This window comes from Sus scrofa, chromosome 3 (assembly GCF_054392235.1).
Source record: "Sus scrofa isolate SSC_HxYL_T2T_F1_AM1 chromosome 3, Sscrofa_HxYL_maternal_Yorkshire_Landrace_v2.0, whole genome shotgun sequence".
Classification (NCBI taxonomy): domain Eukaryota; kingdom Metazoa; phylum Chordata; class Mammalia; order Artiodactyla; family Suidae; genus Sus; species Sus scrofa.
Genome location: NC_139385.1, coordinates 26,817,317 through 26,835,648, shown reverse-complemented (window position 1 = coordinate 26,835,648; position 18,332 = coordinate 26,817,317).

Sequence of the window (18,332 nt, the reverse complement as noted above, 5' to 3'; positions counted from 1 at the left end):
CTGGGCCAGGCCAGCTCCTGCCCCAGGGCCTTTGCACTCTCCATTCTCTTTCCCTGGGACATAGTTTCCCAGATGTCCCTCCATCCTCAGGGCTCATTCCCTCCCCAGCTTTCTTTCTTTCTTTCTTTTTTTTTTTTTGGTCTTTTTGCCATTTCTAGGGCCACTCTCGCAGCATGTGGAGGTTCCCAGGCTAGGGGTCGAACCGGAGCTGTAGCCACCGGCCTATGCCAGAGCCACAGCAATGCGGGATCCGAGCCGCATCTGTGACCTACACCACAGCTCACGGCAATACGGGATCCTTAACCCACTGAGCAAGGTCAAGGATCGAACACACTCCTCATGGTTCCTAGTCAGATTCGTTAACCATTGAGCCATGAGTTCATGTTCTGAATCACTATGCTGTCTCCAAGAATCTTCAAAAAGTGCAACCTTTACTCAAACCTTTTCTCTCCACCTCATGGCCCCAACTTCAAGGGCATTCACTCAGTTCCTCTAACTACCCGTACTCCTTCCTTGCTCTGCCAGACATCCTCCTACATCCCTGTTTCCTTTCTTCCCTTCCTTCCCTCCCTCCCTTTCTTTTCTTCTTTTTGAGTCTTCTATTCTCAGCTCAAACATCAACTAAATTACAAACTCTAATGGAACGGGGCATTCCTCAGCAGTCAAACAAAATTGTAATTTTGTTAACTTCCTTGGTAACTCTTTACTTCCTGTCTTTTCCAAATGGAGAAGAGTTCGGACACCACCTCAGTTTTATTCATCATTTGTTCTCAGTCAGCAAAAATCCACCACCTGGCCAAAATGAAGGATCAGGCACAAAAGAAGCCCTTACCTCTTGCTGAATGATTGATAAATGGAGTTACACTCAAGCCTAATGCTCTCTTTTTCATGTTTTCAGTTATATGCCATGCACCTGTGCTCACAACACCCCCCCATGTAATCCCCACTAGCTTCTCAAAGTGCAGGCTCCCATAGCACAGGCAAAATACCCTAACTATGGAGAACACAGGCTGTGCACAGAAATATTAAGAGGATCTGGATAGGTAATTTCTCCCCTTTAACAAGCCTGCATTTCGGCCGCACAAGTCCCAGTGGAATGTAACTAATAAAAAGAAAAGAACCTGTACTTCTCCTAACCCATCAAGACTAGTTAATTACTTGCTTCATGTGTGTTTCCAGCAAGACTTTGGCTCTGAACACATCACTGGTGTCAGTGCCTTATCTCAGTCCCTGTATCCCCAGGCTTGTACTGTGTGCCAGGCACACAGCAAAAGTTAGACAATGAAGAGTTAAGTAAACAAGTCTTGCTCTGAGTAGAGATTCACAGATGTCCCATGAGTTAACGGGTACCTTTTGGCGTGAAAGTGCACCCTCCCACCCAGGCCCGGGCCCCAGCCCCCACGCTGACCCGCGGTGAAGTGGGCCCCTAACCCCACACCAAGCAGGTATCGCTTGCACATGGAAGCATCTTCGAAAGTGCAGCACGCGCCCTTGTCGTCTTGGTCGGTAGCTGAGGAAGAACACGTGGTGAAAGAGGGCCTCCTCAGGCTAGTGGCCATGGGTGTGGAGGTTGCGAGGTGCTGCCTCCGCGGGGGACATGGAAGAGGGGTCGATGAATGCCAGATGAACAAGAGAGCCCGGGAGAAGGCAGGCAAGAGGAGCGGGCTGCACCCGGCTCAGCTAGCATGGCTTAGAGACGCCAACGGCCGTTTCCCTAGCAACCTTCCCACTAATTGCCGCCTCAGCCCAGAGGCTCCTTGGCCAATTTCCCCGCCCCCTCAGCCCGCGGATGTGCCCATTGGAGAATTCCTTTGGCCCCGCCCACACACCGCGGGAAATGAAAGTAAGCTGAAATTGAAGCAAAACAGCAGAGCAAGGCTTTGTGGGAGTTGTTATTCTAGGCGCTTTGGGAGGCCCCAGGGTTTCTCATGGCCGGTCAGGAAATTTTTAACTGTAATTAACTCAGGGCGGAAGAGCTGGCCGGATCCGCAGCAGTGGGGCAACCGGCAGAGAAGACAGCCAGATAAACAAGTGTCAGTGCTACAGTCACTTGTGGCTTAGTCTCATTCAGCAATCGAACAAATATTTATGGAGCGCTGGCTCTATGGCAGGAACTAGGTAAAGACTTTGCACACTAAACCGCCTTTGAAATGTTGGGAAGGAAAAAAAAAAGTGTAAAACAGATACTATGGAAAATTATGTAGCAGTGAAAATGAGTGAAGGAGAGCTAGCAGTTACAAGCATCAAGGGCTGAATTTCAAAAATATGATACTCTAGAAGTTACATTGTGCTTCAGCGAAAAGAGCCTGATTAGTATCCTTGAGAATATAGGTTCCATCCCTGGCCTCACTCAGTGGGTTAAGGATCCGGCATTGCCCTGGGCTGTGGTGTAGGTTGCAGATATGTCTTGGATCCAGCCTTGCTGTGGCTGTGGTGTAAGCCAGCAGCTGCAGCTCGGATTGACCCCCTAGCCTGGCAACTTCCATATGCCACAGGTGTAGCTCTAAAAAGCAAATCATCACCATCGTCACTGAAAGAAAGAGATAACATGTTTTTAACGTTAAAGAAAAAACTTGAGTCAATATGAAGGAAAGATATGGGGTGAGTTCTCATGCCAGGAGTTCTTGTGAACCCTGACGTGGTATGCCTTAATGAGCTCAGGGAGTGCAGAGACAAGGAATTGATTTTGTGTGTTTGGTTACTTTGTATTATCTTCAGGTTGAAGGAAGTTTAATTTTAGCATGCACTGAGAGCAGACAAACTATATGTGGCCAAATGGATTTGCCCTTTGTCAAAAGCATGCCAAAAGCATTTGGGAATTTGAGATTAGCAGATGTAAGCTATTGCGTTTAGGATGGATAAACAATAAGGGCCTACTGTAGAGCACAGGGAACTATAGTCAATATCCTGTCTTTTTTTTTTTTTTTTTTGCCTTTTTAGGGCCACACCCACAGCATATGGAAGTTCCCAGGCTAGGGGTCCAATCAGAGCTATAGCTGCCAACCTATGCCACAACCACAGCTACACTGGATCCAAGCCATGGTCTGTGACCTACACCACAGCTCACGGAAATGCCAGATCCTGAACCCATTGAGCAAAGCCAGGGATTGAACCTGTGTCCTCTTGGTTATTAGTCAGATTTGTTTCCACTGAGCCATAATGGGAACTCCATACCTTTAATATCTTGTGATAAGCTGTCATGAAGAATATGTATGTATGAATATATCTATACATATGTATAACTGAATCGCTGTGCTGTACAGCAGAAATTAATACATTGTAAGTCAGTTATACTTCAATAAAATAAAATTTTACAAAAAGCATGCCCAGCTCTTTGCAGAAGGCACAAATACAGAGCTAAAAACTAGTCAGCTAATAAGTTTCTTTTAAAGTCACATTGCCCATGTTGATGAAAGCTCCACAACTTCTGAGAGTCCTGGAAGATTTTTTGCTTTTTGCCAATTAATTTGTAGCCTCTTTTTTCATTTTGACTAATTTTTGTTTTCATATCTCATTGCAAGGTTTTGACTATACAACTGCATAAAACTTATTTTCTACCTACAAGAAGCCTATAGTTAAGAAGATGAAAATAGCCTTTAATACCTGATACTCCCGTATGTTCTTCAGCTATGTGTTAGATCAGGCTTGTTTGGGATGGTATAGATATGTATACCTAGCAATATAATCAGTTATACAGATAAACCCATTTTATAAATAGAGTAATATGGGCAATAATGTAGATTTCAGTAGAATTATAAAAGGATGAGTGAAATTTTGTCTTAGAGAGTGCCTTATGCCTAGAAGGAGGTAATGCTTCTGAATATGTGAAGGGTTTATCCAAGAGAAAAGGGAAAATATAGCAGAGACAATGTTTCTGATATCCATTTTCCATTTCTTGTTTACAAAACTGCAATTATATTCCAATCAAAGGCACATGTTTCACAACCTCTTTTGCAAATGGAATTTCTAATTATAACTAAAAGGGCAGATGCTGGATGGATACTTTTGATCTCCAAGTGGACTCATCTGGGCTAGAAATTGTCCTTGTATCTTTCCTCCTTATGACTTCCTCCTTTTTTATTGTCTTTTTTTATTTTCAGGCCACACCTGAGGCTTCTGGAAGTTCCCAGGCTATAAGTCAAATTGGAGCTGCTGCTCTCCTACATCACAGCCACAGCAATATGGAATCTGAGCTGCATCTGCAACCCATTGCACAGCTTGTGGCAATGCTGGATACTTAACCCACTGAGCAAGGCCAGGAATCAAACCTGCATCCTCCGGGATATTAGTCAGGTTCTTAACCCACTGAGCCAAAAATGGGAACTACTTCCTCCTTTTTCTTGCTTCTGGTACGTACATTATATCAGGAACTCCAGCAGCCACTGTAGACCATGAGGAGATCTTGATGAAAATTACAGATTTCTGGTGAAGTAGAAAGCTACAGAAAACATACCTCCTTGATGATTGAGATGTCACCATACTTCCAAGATTTTTTTTTTTTTTTGGTCTTTTTGCTATTTCTTGGGCCGCTCCCGCGGCATATGGAGGTTCCCAGGCTAGGGTTCCCAGGCTAGGGTTCCCAGGCCTACACCACAGCCACAGCAACGCAGGATCCGAGCCGCGTCTGCAACCTACACCATAGCTCACAGCAACGCCGGATCGTCAACCCACTGAGCAAGGGCAGGGACCGAACCCGAAACCTCATGGTTCCTAGTCGGATTCGGTAACCACTGCGCCACAACGGGAACTCCCCAAGATTCTTTTTATGGATGAGATAAATAGGACTCTATTATGACTAATGGTGAGATTAATTTCAGATTTTATGTTATAAAAAATTTCATCCAAAAAGCACCAATACACAGATAACAGAGTGAGGTCAGGTAAGAGTCAAGAAACTGACCTGACTAGAGTTTCAGAAAGTAAAACACCACTACTGACCCTGACAAGTATTGAGATATCTTCTACCCTATATAATTACAGTTTTTACCCTCTCCTATACAATTGTAACTCTTCATTTAAGATGGCTTTGAGCTTGTTAAGTACATAACCTTCAGATGTATCTCTCTGTAATTGATGTCTCCAACAATCCAGCCAACTTTTACTAGAAGAACAACCAAAAAATGTAGATAATTTAAAAAAAAATCAAAGACATTAAACAGTTATCCATCAGCCTGGTTTCAGGGACCAACATTGCAAAGAAGAGGAAAGCACATTTGCATGAGCTTTGTGATTCACTACTTTTCCTTTAGAGACATATATCTCTGTGAGCTAACTGGATGACCTGCAAGCTGGATCTGGACAATCAGCTCACTGGCTGAGGTCAGTTTGCAACTTCCAGCTTCCTCAGGTGAAATTGAAACTGTATCCCTTACAGTGAGAGCAAGGAGAGACTGAAAAAGGAGGCAGCCAACTCCAGATATGTGGGTAGCTGGTTTAATGAGCAAGGAAACTTATAGACAAGGTTTGTCTTTGGTGGCTGCAAGATAAGATTTCCACAAGAAAATTCGAAGTTTATACAGAGTCCTTGATGGGGTACAGTGACATATTCAGTCCAGATGGTCTCAATAACACTTTGCTCTCTTAGGATTTCATCCTTGAAACGGCTCTGGCTATGGGAATGGTGGGTGGAAGGTGCATTGCAATGACAGGGGAGAAAATGAGGAGCCTCTGATTGTCCAGATCCAGCTTGCAGGTCAACCAGAGTTCAAGTCTTCTTGATGATCTCTAACAGCTAAATATCCAAGAAGAAAACAGAAACTAAAAGTTTAATTAGCAGAGCACCCTTTCAGCAATCTCTGATGAGAAAACCAAAATTGAATTTCAGGGCTGGCCAAATATAAGGGACCTGGTAAGCATCCCAGGCATTTAGTTGGAGCCTCTGTAGGGCTAAACCCTAGAAATAATAACAAACTGGAACTTGTGCAACTCTCTCCAGGGTTAAAACTGAGTGTCAAATCACCTCATGCTTGATTTGATTAAGGGCATCTAAGTCTAGACTAACTGCTCACTTTTTTGAGAAATTAAAGAATATTTAAATTCATAATGGGATATATCATGTTCATGGATTGCAAAATTCAGTATTATAAAGTGTCAGTTCTGCCCTAAATGGATCTGTAGATTGAATGTGATTCTTTTTTTTTTTTCTTGTCTTTTTGCAATTTCTTGGGCCGCTCCTGCGGCATATGGAGGTTCCCAGGCTAGGGGTTGAATTGGAGCTGTAGCCACCAGTCTACACCACAGCCACAGCAATGTGGGATCTGAGCCGCATCTGTGACCTACACCACAGCTCACGGCAAAGCCAGATCCTTAACTCAGTGAGCAAGGGCAGGGATCAAACCCGCAACCTAGTCAGATTCGTTAACCACTGCGCCACAACGGGAACCCCTGAATGTGATTCTAAGCAACAATCCAGTGGGTTTTTAGTGGAGAGTGACCACTGGCTATACAAGCATTATGGAATGGTAAAAAATTAATAGTTTTTATCCAAGACTGTTTTAACAAAGAACAAAATCAAGCTACTAGAGATACAGTGATGAGAAAAGCATTGAGGTCCCTGCCACTGTAGGACTCACAGTCCCAAAATAGTATGGGAATATCAGAATATGAGCATACTTTTTTTTTTTTTTCAAAAGAAAACAGGATATAGGGGAAACTCAACCTACCTTAGGGGGCCTTCCTGAGAATGTGATCTTTAAACTGAGCCCTTGAGGATGAAGAGTGGTTATCTAGGAGAACAGGAGAAGTATGAAATTCCTAGGAGAGGGAAAATTTGGAGAGAATTCCCTGAGAAAGAGAGAGGGCTTCTAAAATGCAGTGGGGGGGGGGCAGGGATTGGGGACTGACATGGGGATTGGAAAGGGATGCATATAGATAGGGAAGCAGGCAGTAAACCTTGGGAGGCCTTATAAAGCTTACAGAGGAGCTTGGACTTTCTGCTAAAAGTTCATATTTTATTTTATTTTATTTTTTTGTCTTTTTGCTATTTCTTTGGGCCGCTCCCGCGGCATATGGAGGTTCCCAGGCTAGGAGTCCAATCGGAGCTGTAGCCACTGGCCTACGCCAGAGCCACAGATCCTTGCAACGCAGGATCTGAGCCGCGTCTGCAACCTACACCACAGCTCATGGCAACGCCGGATCCTTAACCCACTGAGCAAGGGCAGGGACCGAACCCGCAACCTCATGGTTCCTAGTTGGATTCGTTAACCACTGTGCCACGACAGGAACTCCTAAAAGTTCATATTTTAAAGGGTTCTCCTCACCCAGGGAATACAGAGATAGAATTTGCATTATCAAAAGACTTCAAACTATTATTCTATCTGCAGTGGGGAAGATCATATACAGAAGTTGGGAGAGAAATACAATACAAATACTATGAGGGTCTTCCAACAAAAGTTCAAGAGAGAAATACAATTGCTTAGAATAATGTAGTAGAGGCAGAGAAGAGTGGATGCAATTAAGACTAATAAATGCTAGTACATAGTTATTAATATTGGGAGAGAGAAGTATTGATTTATGGACCTTGGAATACTAGGGGGGAAGGAAGAAAGAATAAAAAGGGAAGAAGGAAAGGAAAGCTGGAGGAATGGAGGGCAGGAGGGAAGGAAGGAAAATTCGAATCCCAGAAGGTCGTGGAGGTGTGCCAGCATCAAGAAATTCCAAACGAAATGAAATATTTACAGAAACTGAAACAGTAATAGAAAGTTTTGTTACAAGTCAAAATACAGTCTTCACACTGTTTAGATGGTCATTTTAGCACAAGCTACATGGTTAATAGCTCTGGAAGCATCAGCCAATATATTTAAAGATATATGATTAAGTCTTAATTATAAGCATTAATAATTCAACAGATAATCAAGAATAATGCATAGATGGCTTTTTAATTGATTTTATGATATTTTTACAAGGACATTCAATTTCTAAATTATACATTTCTGACTTTGGTGGTGGTTGTAATTATTTTGTGTTCCTGGGTACAGGGTCTCTCTAGAGTACACAAACTCCAAAAGTTGTAAAAGATGTCAGGAGACAAATGCACGAGTTAAAATTATACCACAAATAGTCCAAAGTCAATGAGACACATGTTCAAAAAATAAATTTATATATTATAAAACAATTACAAGCAAGAAGTCATTTGATTCATAATAAAGACCATAAAGTTTCACTTCATCTCATTTTAATTAAGAACTGTTAGTATCATCAGAATAATTTTATTTGTAGGCAGAAATCATCACTGTGTGATCTTAGAGGGGATGGAAAAATAAATATGAATCCCATTTCTGGTGTCTATTAATTTCTGTCATATTTAACAAGACATTCATGCCTATTCTAGCATGTCTTCACCCCTACAAAATGGTTTCATCAAGGGAACAAACTAACAGAAATAAAATTATCCAATGTATCAAAATATTACATATAAATATTATGCACAACATGGTCATACTTTCCCTAGATGTGACATTGCCTCAGTTCCCAAGTTAAAAGATCATTTTTTTGCTTTAAAACTGTTCTCAATCTTGATATTTCTCATGAACATTCTGATTTTTTAATCTCAATAGATTTATAAATTTATGAAATTTGTGGAGAATGAATCTAATGACAATTAGTGATTTATTTAAAGTGTAAGGTGATGAGTCAAGGACTATAGGACTGTTATGTAACAGGCTGGAAATCTGTCACTAGGTGACATGAAACAGTCAATAGGAAAGAGGCTTGGAAATGGAGAGGAGGAGGGAAAATGAGTTCCACTGGGCAATGTCAACTTCATCATCATTAAATCTGAGACAGTTGGAGCTCCTGTTGTGGCACAGTGGAAACAAATCTGACTAGTATCCATGAGGATGCTGGTTCAATCCCTGGTCTTGCTCAGTAGGTTTAGGATCCACTGTTGCGTGAGCTGTGGTGTAGGCCACAGAGGAAGCTTGGATCCAGCATTGCTGTGGCTGTGGTGTAGACTGGCAGCTATAACTCCAATTTGACCCCTAGCCTGGGAACTTCCATATGCCATGGGTGTGTTCCTAAAAAGCAAATAAATTAATAAAAACAACTTCAAAACACTTTATAAAAAATCTGAGATAGTAGAATTCTTGACTGTGGATGGGATGGTTCAAGTATGAAAACAGAGCAATGGGAAGAGAGCCAAAGTCTGAGGGGAACTAAGTGAAAATCAAGACACAGGGAGAGAAATAAACCAGAGCTCTGGTTGAACCACCTTCCAACAAACCTTAGTATTGTCAGAAGAAATATAGGCAAAAGCAAAACCAAGAGAAAAGGAAATATATTATTACCAACATTTTTCTCAACAGCTTCTTTTTTTTTTTTTTTTTTAAGTGAATTTTTATTGGGAAGGGAGGTTGTCAACCTAAACAGCAGCAAATGAAGAGTGAATAAGGAAACTCCCTGTTGTCACAGATACACAAAACCTCCATCATGTATGATGCAGGAGGCATTTTAATTTGTGACCCCCAGCCCCCAAATGTCAAATGCTTTTCCATTCAATCTAATACTTCTGGATTCCTACCAAAAAGGAATTCATGAAGATCCTGGGAAAGGAAGAGTAAGGGCGGGAATGTAGAAATTAAGAAGTTATGTAGAACATTCTTTAAATGGTAATTAGCTACATTTTCATATCTTCACAGTAATACAAAACACAGTCCCTTGCAGAGCTGGTTCAGATTACTTAAATACCAGATACATTTTAGTCCTCTACGTAAGTGTTGGGAAGGTACTTATGTTTATAAGAAATGAAGTTACTAATACTTCTCTACAGCAGTAACTGCACACCAGGAAGACCAAGACAAACACAAATCAAGGAATGGTGTTTTCTCAAAGCTGCAGTGTGAAAAGACTATCAACAGTTGATTCCATACACATGACTGGGGTTCTCTGCTGGAGGGATGCCAAATGGCGGAGGAATGGAGGCGAGTACAAAGGCTTCTAGAGGGAAGAAGGAGGATGCCCTGGATGCACTTAGTTTTCTGTCCCTTCTGCTGCATCACATTCTTCTCCTGCACTGTCTGATGTCCACAATGTGAGGTTGTGCTTGGGGCTATTTTAGCATACATAACTGTATGATATTTTCTCCTGAAGAAAACTCAGCAAATCATGTAAGCTATAGGTTGCACAAAACCAGAGTCCAGCATGCATACAGGATAAACTCACAACATGTTTGAGTTGGAAAGGACTTTAAAGGTCATATTTGTCTTATAAGAATCCCTCTGCCAACATTCTTTAAAAATCATCAGCTAAAGGAGAGAAATTGCCACCTCTGTTTGGATTTTGTTCTGCCACTTGTCCAGTTTGCCCATCTCCAAAAGGGCAATAATATGAATTTCCTGAAAAGGAAGTGGTTAGAATAAATAAAAATTCATAGCATATCACCTAACCTTAGAGATGGGGTTCCAAAGTGATTGATACTGTTATTGTCCTATATTGGAATCTTTCCAGAGATTAGAATCTCTTCACTTCTTTAAGACAAACGGACACTTTATAAAACTAAAGCTAGAAGTTCCAGTAGTGGCTCAGTGATTAACAAATCTGACTAGGAACCATGAGGTTGTGGGTTTGATCCCTGGCCTTGCTCAGTGGGTTAAGGATCCGGCGTTGCCATGAGCTGTGGTGTAGGTTGCAGATGCAGCTCAGATCTTGCATTGCTGTGGCTCTGACATAGGCCAGAGGCTGCAGCTCTGATTCTACCCTAGCCTGGGAACCTCCATATGCCTCCAGAGCAGCCCAATAAATGGCAAAAAAAAAAAAAAAAAAAACCAAACAAACCAAAAAAACCCCCACTAAAGCTAAGTCTTCCTTATCATGAGCTGGAGCCCATATCCCCATAACTTCCTCTAGAACTACATAATTTGTTTACCCTTGCTTCAAAAGTTTAAAAAATCCATTCAGGTCTTCAAAGTCTTCTAAGAAGAGCTACATTCTTTAATAATTATTTTTGTCCTTTTGTATTTTTAGGTCTGCATCCGAGGCATATGGAATTTCCCAGGCTATGGGTCAAATGTGAGCTGTACATGCTGGGATACACCACAGCAATGCAGGATCCAAGCTGCATCTGCAACCTACACCACAGCTCACAGAAATGCTGGATCCTTAACCCACTGAGCAAGGCCAAGGATTGAACCTGTGTCCTCATGGATCCTAGTCAGATTCATTTCTGCTGAGCCATGATGGGAACTCCCATTCTTTAACTATTAATTGACATGTCTTGAAATCCAAAACGTAGCCTATTGCCATGCATTTAACAAAGTTCAATGCCTATTTTAAAGTAAGTGACTAAGGGGATGAATGAAAACATAAAATGAATCTCATTCTATTCCTGCTTCTCTCTTCTTAAAATCTGGTAGACTTTGAAAAATCAAAACTGTTCCTTCCAAAACAGAGTGTTAAGTAATGATCACCTCATGCACTCAACTTACTACTTTTACTCTCTTAGCACAAAGAAAATTGTACAAGTTTTTTTTTTTTAACAAATTCAACCCAAGCTTTTGTTAATGAACTTTAGACCAGCCAGGTAAGCCCACTCTTGAGAGCAGGAACTAGGGATTACTTAAGTTTGCATTTTCTGTCTTGTGTTGAACCTAGTGCTTTGCATCTGATAGATACTCAACGTAGAATTTTTTAAATGTGAAATATGACACATATGGAAATGTGCACACACTGTAAGTGTGCTGTTTGATAAATTTTTACACAGGTACTTACTTTGGTAACCACCATTCGGATCAAGATAGAGCATTATCTTCACCCCACGACTTTTTTTTTTTTTTTTTTTTGCCATTTCTTGGGCCGCTCCGGCAGCATATGGAGGTTCCCAAGCTAGGGGTCCAATCGGAGCTGTAGCCACTGGCCTACGCCACGGCCACAGCAACGCGGGGATCCGAGCCGTGTCTACAACCTACACCACTGCTCACGCAACGCCGGATCCCTAACCCACTGAGCAAGGCCAGGGATCGAACCCACAACCTCATGGCTCCTAGTCAGATTCGCTAACCACTGAGCCACGACGGGAACTCCATATCTTTTTTTTTTTTTTTTTTTTTTTGTCTTTTTCTTGGGCCGCTGTCACGGCATATGGAGGTTCCCAGGCTAGGGGTTGAATCGGAGCTGTAGCCACCAGCCTACGCCAGAGCCACAGCAACGCTGGATCCGAGCCGCGTCTGCAACCTACACCACAGCTCACGGCAACGCCGGATCGTTAACCCACTGAGCAAAGGCAGGAATCGAACCCGCAACCTCATGGTTCCTAGTCGGATTCGTTAACCACTGCACTACGACGGGAACTCCCCACGACTTTTTTCTTTTCTTTTCATTGTAAATACTCCCATCCAATCAAGTAACAATGACCAGAAATTAATTTATTCTGTTCTTGGCTGATTTGATTGTTAATCAAATTAAAATAAATGTGGGAGTTTATTTCTGGATTATCTGTATTTTTCATTTTTTTAAATTCTAATTTTAAAGACAATTTTTAGAGTACTTTTAAGTTAACTAAATTGAGAGGAATATACAAAGATTTCCCATTCCCATCTGTCTGCACACATGCATGGCTTTGCCCATTATCAACGTCCCTCACCAGAATGGTACATTTGCTACAATTGATAAGCCTGCCTTCGCAAATCGCAATCACTAAATCCATAGTTTACATTACAGTGCACTCTCAGTGCTGCATACTCTACAAACTTACAATTAAATATATCTACCATTTTGTTATCAGAGGGATTTCACTGTACTGAAAAGCCTCTGTGCTCCATCTATTCATTCTTCCCTCCCTTTCAATCCTTGGCAACCACCCATCTTTTGACTGCCTCCATAGTTTTTCCTTTCATGTCTCGTAGAGGTGGAATCGTACCATATATAGACTCTTCAGATTGGCATCTTTCACTTAGTAATATTTATTTAAGGTTCTTCCACATCTTTTTGTGGCTTGATAGCCCATTACATTTTAGTGCTGCATAATATTACATTGTCTGGATGTATCCATTTATTAGTTCGTTTGCCTACTCAATGACATGTCTGCTGCTTCCAAGTTTTGGCCACACTCCTATTCAGGTTTTTGTTTGGATGTATTTTTCCCACTCCTTTGGATGTATACTAAGGAATGCATTTTTTGGATCATATGGTGAGAGTAAATTTTGTTGTATTGGAAGTTACCAATATGTCTTCCAAAGTGGCTGTAACATTTTGCATTCTTATTAGTGATGAATGAGAGTTCCTTTGCTCCACATCCTCCTCAGCATTTGGTGTTCCAGATTTGGGCCATTCTAAAAATAGGTGTGTAATGGTATCTCACAGTTGTTTTAATTTGCATTTCCCTGGTGACTTGTCATGTGGAGCATCTTTTCATGTGCTTATTTGACATCTGTACATTCTCTTTAGTGAGGTGTTTGCTAAGAACTTTGGCCCATGTTTTAACAGGATTGTTTGTTTTCTTATTGAATTTTAAGAGTTCTTGCTATATTTTGAATAATGGTTCTTTATCCGATGTGTCTTTTGCAAATATTTTCTCTCGGTCTGTGGCTCCTCTTCTCATTTCTTGGACATTGCCTTTCACAGAGCAGAAGATTTGAATTTTAATGAAATCCATCTTATCGATTATTTCTTTCATGAATCATGCCTTTGGTGTTATACCTAGAAACTCATTGCCATACTCAAAGGCACTGAGGTTTTATCCTATGTTATCTTCTTGGAGTTTTATAGTTTTGCATTTTATATTTAGATCTATGGTCCATTTAAAGTTAATGTTTATGAAGAGTGTCTGGTCTGTGCCTTGATTCAATTTTTTGCATATGGATGGAGGTGCAGTTATTCCAGCAGCATTTGTTGAAAAGACTACCTCTTCTCCATCTTACTGCCTTTGTGCCTTGTCAAAGATTAGTTAGCTATATTTTCTGACGTCTCTCCTTTGGCTTTCTATTCTGTGCCATTGATCTATTTTTCTATCCTTTTGAAATTACCACACCATCTTGATTACATAGCTTTATAATAAGTCTTGAATTTGCATAGTGTCAGTTTATTCTTTTCCTTCAGCATTGCATTGGCTCTTCTGTGTCCACTATCTTTTCATATGAAATATATATATGAAATATATATGTATATGTATGTGTGTCTATTTTCTTTTCCTTCTGCCAATACCATGCTGTCCTGGTAGTAATTTGAAAATATGGTAGCAAGTCTCAAGTCCTATTTTTAAATTCTTCAATATTGTTTTAGTTACTCTAGTCTGCATATATTTACATAAACCTTTTAGAATCAGTTTGTTAATTTATACATACAGATAGTATAGTGATTTTGACTGGGATTACCCTAGAACCATAGACCTATTTGAAGAGAATCAACACCTCAAAGTGTTCAGTATGTGTGGGGTAGAATTTCTCCATTGTTTTATTTTCACCTTTATATGTTCATACATGTAAAGTATGTTTCTTGTAAACCACAAAGAGTTGGGTATTTTTTAATCCATTCTGAAAACATTAATCTTTTTAAAGGCCATTTATATTTGATTAATTAATTACACAGCTGTGTTTTAAATTTTCCATCTTGCTATTGTTTTCCATGTGTTGCATCTGTTCTTTATCAATTCTTCCTTTCCTGCTTTCTATCACATCAATCAAGTATGGCTTACTATTCAGTTTTAACTTCTCTATTACCTTCTCTTTTCTACATGCAGGTATGATTCTTCTACTGGTTACACTAAAAAAGGAATCAACCTTAATACTCTACTTTGAATCATCACCAAATGCAGGAATAGTAAGGTGGAGTTGAATTTTTCCACCTTCGTATTATTGTTATATATGTTTGATTTCAGTATATGTTTTAGACCCTATCAGATATTCCCACTTGTTATTTTAAACGGTTAATGATCCTTCTATCTTCTCACATACTTATCTTTTTTGGAGCTGTTTATTTTTGCTTACACTTCTGTGATTCAATCCAGGAACACTTTCCTTCACCTCGAAGAATATCCTTCAGTATATCTTGTAGTTTACGGTCAGCTGACAATGAATTCTCTTAGCTTTTTTCTGTATGAGTGTGTCTTTCCTCACCCTCAACTTTAGGTTATATTTTCAATGGGCACAGAATTCTAGTTTTGACAAGATTTTTGTTTGTTTGTTTATTTTTTAGTACCGTGAATATGTCTCTCTATTATTTTCTGGCTTCCATTATTTTTCTTTTAAAGCCAGTATTCATTCTTAACATCCCTCCAAAGATGAAAATTTTTATGGCTGTTCTTAATATTTTATTTTTCATCTTTGGTTTTCAATGATTGGAACCTTATGGACCTCACTGAAATTTTCTTTGCTTCTGGTTCATTCATATTCTTGAATGTCTGGGTTGACACCTTTCATCAGATATGGATAGTTCTCAGGCATTATTTCTCTAAATATTGCTTCTGGACCTCTCTCTTCTCTGCAGATATTCTCTAGGGACTTGTATCAGTCCTGTCTTCTGTTTTGTCCACATGCTTTTTAAATCCTTCTAATTCTTGATTTAGCAGTCCAAAAATCTCATGTAATTCTTTCTGATAATATGTATAATCTGCTGAAATTTTCTATTTTCATATTCATTTATCCTATTTCTAGGGCAATTTAATATGCTATTTATGGTTATTCAAAAAATTTTGACTGTTAATTCCAAAATCTAGGTCATTTTTAGATCTCTATTAAAGGTACTGTTATTTATTTTTGTCATCAAATATCTTCTCCTTTCCATGTATAATAAGTTTTTATTGTATACTGCATTTGTAAAAATTCTAGTTTCAGTTTTCTTCCTCTAACAAATTTTGAGGTTTACTCTAGCAGATGGTTAAATCCCTAGTGGATCACCTTAATCCTGCAAAGGCCTAATTTGGTTTCATTAGGACAAGTTTATTTTGGTTTTATTCATTCTTCTAGTGCATTATTCATACACCTAGAAATTATCCTTCAGGAGGCTCTCAACCCAATATCTAAGGTCTTTTCAAAGTCTACTCTGGCTGGGTCCCAGGATCTCCTCATAATTGTGAGATTTTTAGGATCTGTAATCGAATTGCCATTTCTCAGCCACTAGACTCTATCAGGCTCCAGAATCATGCTCCTGGATCCATGCAGCACAGGAATTCAGCTAGGGAACTCACCAGAATTTCCAGAGTCTTCTGGGGTTTCCTCAGTTGGCCCCTGACTTTGCCAGCTGAGTCCTCTTGCTCCCTCCCAAATCTCAGTTACCTTTGCAGCTCCAGGCTCTTGCACTTGGCGTCCTCTGCTTGGTGACACTCACTGCTTGTTCTCAAATTCCCAGTACTTCTGCTGGAAAAAATGGCCCCTGGGAAAATACCCCTCTGAGTGGGCTCCTCACATGCCTCCTCTGACCCAAACATTGCAGCCTTGTGTGGCTGTTGATAACTGAAAGTGTAGTTCTATATATTTTGTCCAGGTTTTGTAATTCTTTCATGGTAGAAAGAGAAGTGTGCTATTAGGTACTGTCTTGTCCATATCTAAAGCAGTCTTGCCTAAGAATAAATGAATAAATCCTAGGCTTAACCTTCTAAAAAATGCTAAAATGTAGGATTTCAGAACACATTTTAGTTCTAGTTTACGTCTTTTGTTTTAGCTCCACATCCAAAGTAAAGTTACTCTTTGGGTTCTTATTTTGGCATCTTGTAAATTAGCACTGTCCCTCATTTGGTTCCTTCTCAGATCTAATCAGTATCTCTTTTATAGTTTCTTTTATATAGTTTCTCTTCAATATAATTTGATAAATCTGGTGACTAGTAGGGCTGTAAACTCATAATCAAATAACTTAATCTAAGAAAAATCTACTAATTAGGACATTTTGGGGCAACTCTGGCCTGTTAGTTTTTAGTTTGTTCGATACTAATACCAGTTCACATTTATCTTGTTCATAAGGATAACGGGAAGTTTGGCTGGAATTGGGAAATGTCATATATATGTTTAAAGGCTACTTACAAAGAGAAAAAAAGGTAGCCTGGTAAGACTGTTTAACTCCATTGTAATTTTTCCCTATTCTTTCTTTCTTTTTTTTCTTTTTTTTTTTGTCTTTTTGCCATTTCTTGGGCCGCTCCCTTGGCATATGGAGGTTCCCAGGCTAGGGGTCTAATCGGAGCTGTAGCCACCGGCCTACGCAGAGCCACAGCAACGCGGGATGCGAGCTGCATCTGCAAACTACACCACAGCTCACAGCAACGCCGGATCCTTAACCCACTGAGCAAGGGCAGGGATCGAACCCTCAACCTCATGGTTCCTAGTCGGATTCGTTAACCACTGCGCCACAATGGGAACTCCCCTATTCTTTTCTGACTACTGCCAAATAATTCATTTCACTCTCTTCTCTAGAATGAAATGGAAATTATTTCAAACTTAATCACCATATAGATAATAGAATCTATTTAAAAAAATATATATATGCCCCCTTTCCTAGTCCGTTGTCTGTTGTTCATGGATTTACCAAAGATTATCCATGCCACTCCTGTTCCCACAGGCAAATAGCAGTTTCATGTAATGGAAAAGATAAGTTACATTTGAATTCATAATCCTCTTACTAGCTATGTAATGGGCAATTTACTTAGTCCTTTAACTTTCCTTTATTATTTATTACTGTCCTCCTTTATTAACTGGGGATAAAATATTTCTTTGAAAGTTTGCTTTCAAGCCGGCTTCTATATTAAAATGATCATCAGTGTTCTGCATGTAATTCACCTGAGCTTCGCTACATGTACTAATTTAAATTGCCACATGTTTTCTCACTGTCTCTTTCCTACTATGCTCTTAATTCTCTGTAATCAACATTTAGTCCCTTTTCAAAGATTGTTCTACTTAGAAAGAAATATACAGACTCAGAAAGGAATTGTGTATTTCTATTTCTCTTAGCCTTATTTTCCCAAAGAAGAGGTTTTTCTCTTTCCCGTTTATTGTCTTGCTCCAAATAAAATGAACACAATCATTTTGCCTCTTTTAATATTGTTAAAAGTTTCATTTCTAACTTTGCCCCCCTACTTACCACTACTGATTGTTTCTGTCTTTCCTGTGGGGTTCGCCTACAATCTTTCCTTACATACTCTTTAAAATGCTTCTAGCCTGCTGTGATGCAGGCTAAAAAGATGCCTGCCTTGGCATCTTTGCAACTTTGTTATCTTTCCACTGGTTTGTATCTAGTTAGCTTAAAGTGTAGTAAGAAATTAATTTTTCCCTCCCTCCGCCTTCTTCCTACCTTTTCCCCCATTTCTTTCCTTTCTCCCATTTTAGCTTCTGGTTTGTCTTGAGTTATATATGAAATTTAAAAGCTAGCCTAGCTAGCAAGATCCTTTTTTTCCGATTAAAAAACAAAAGAAAACAGAA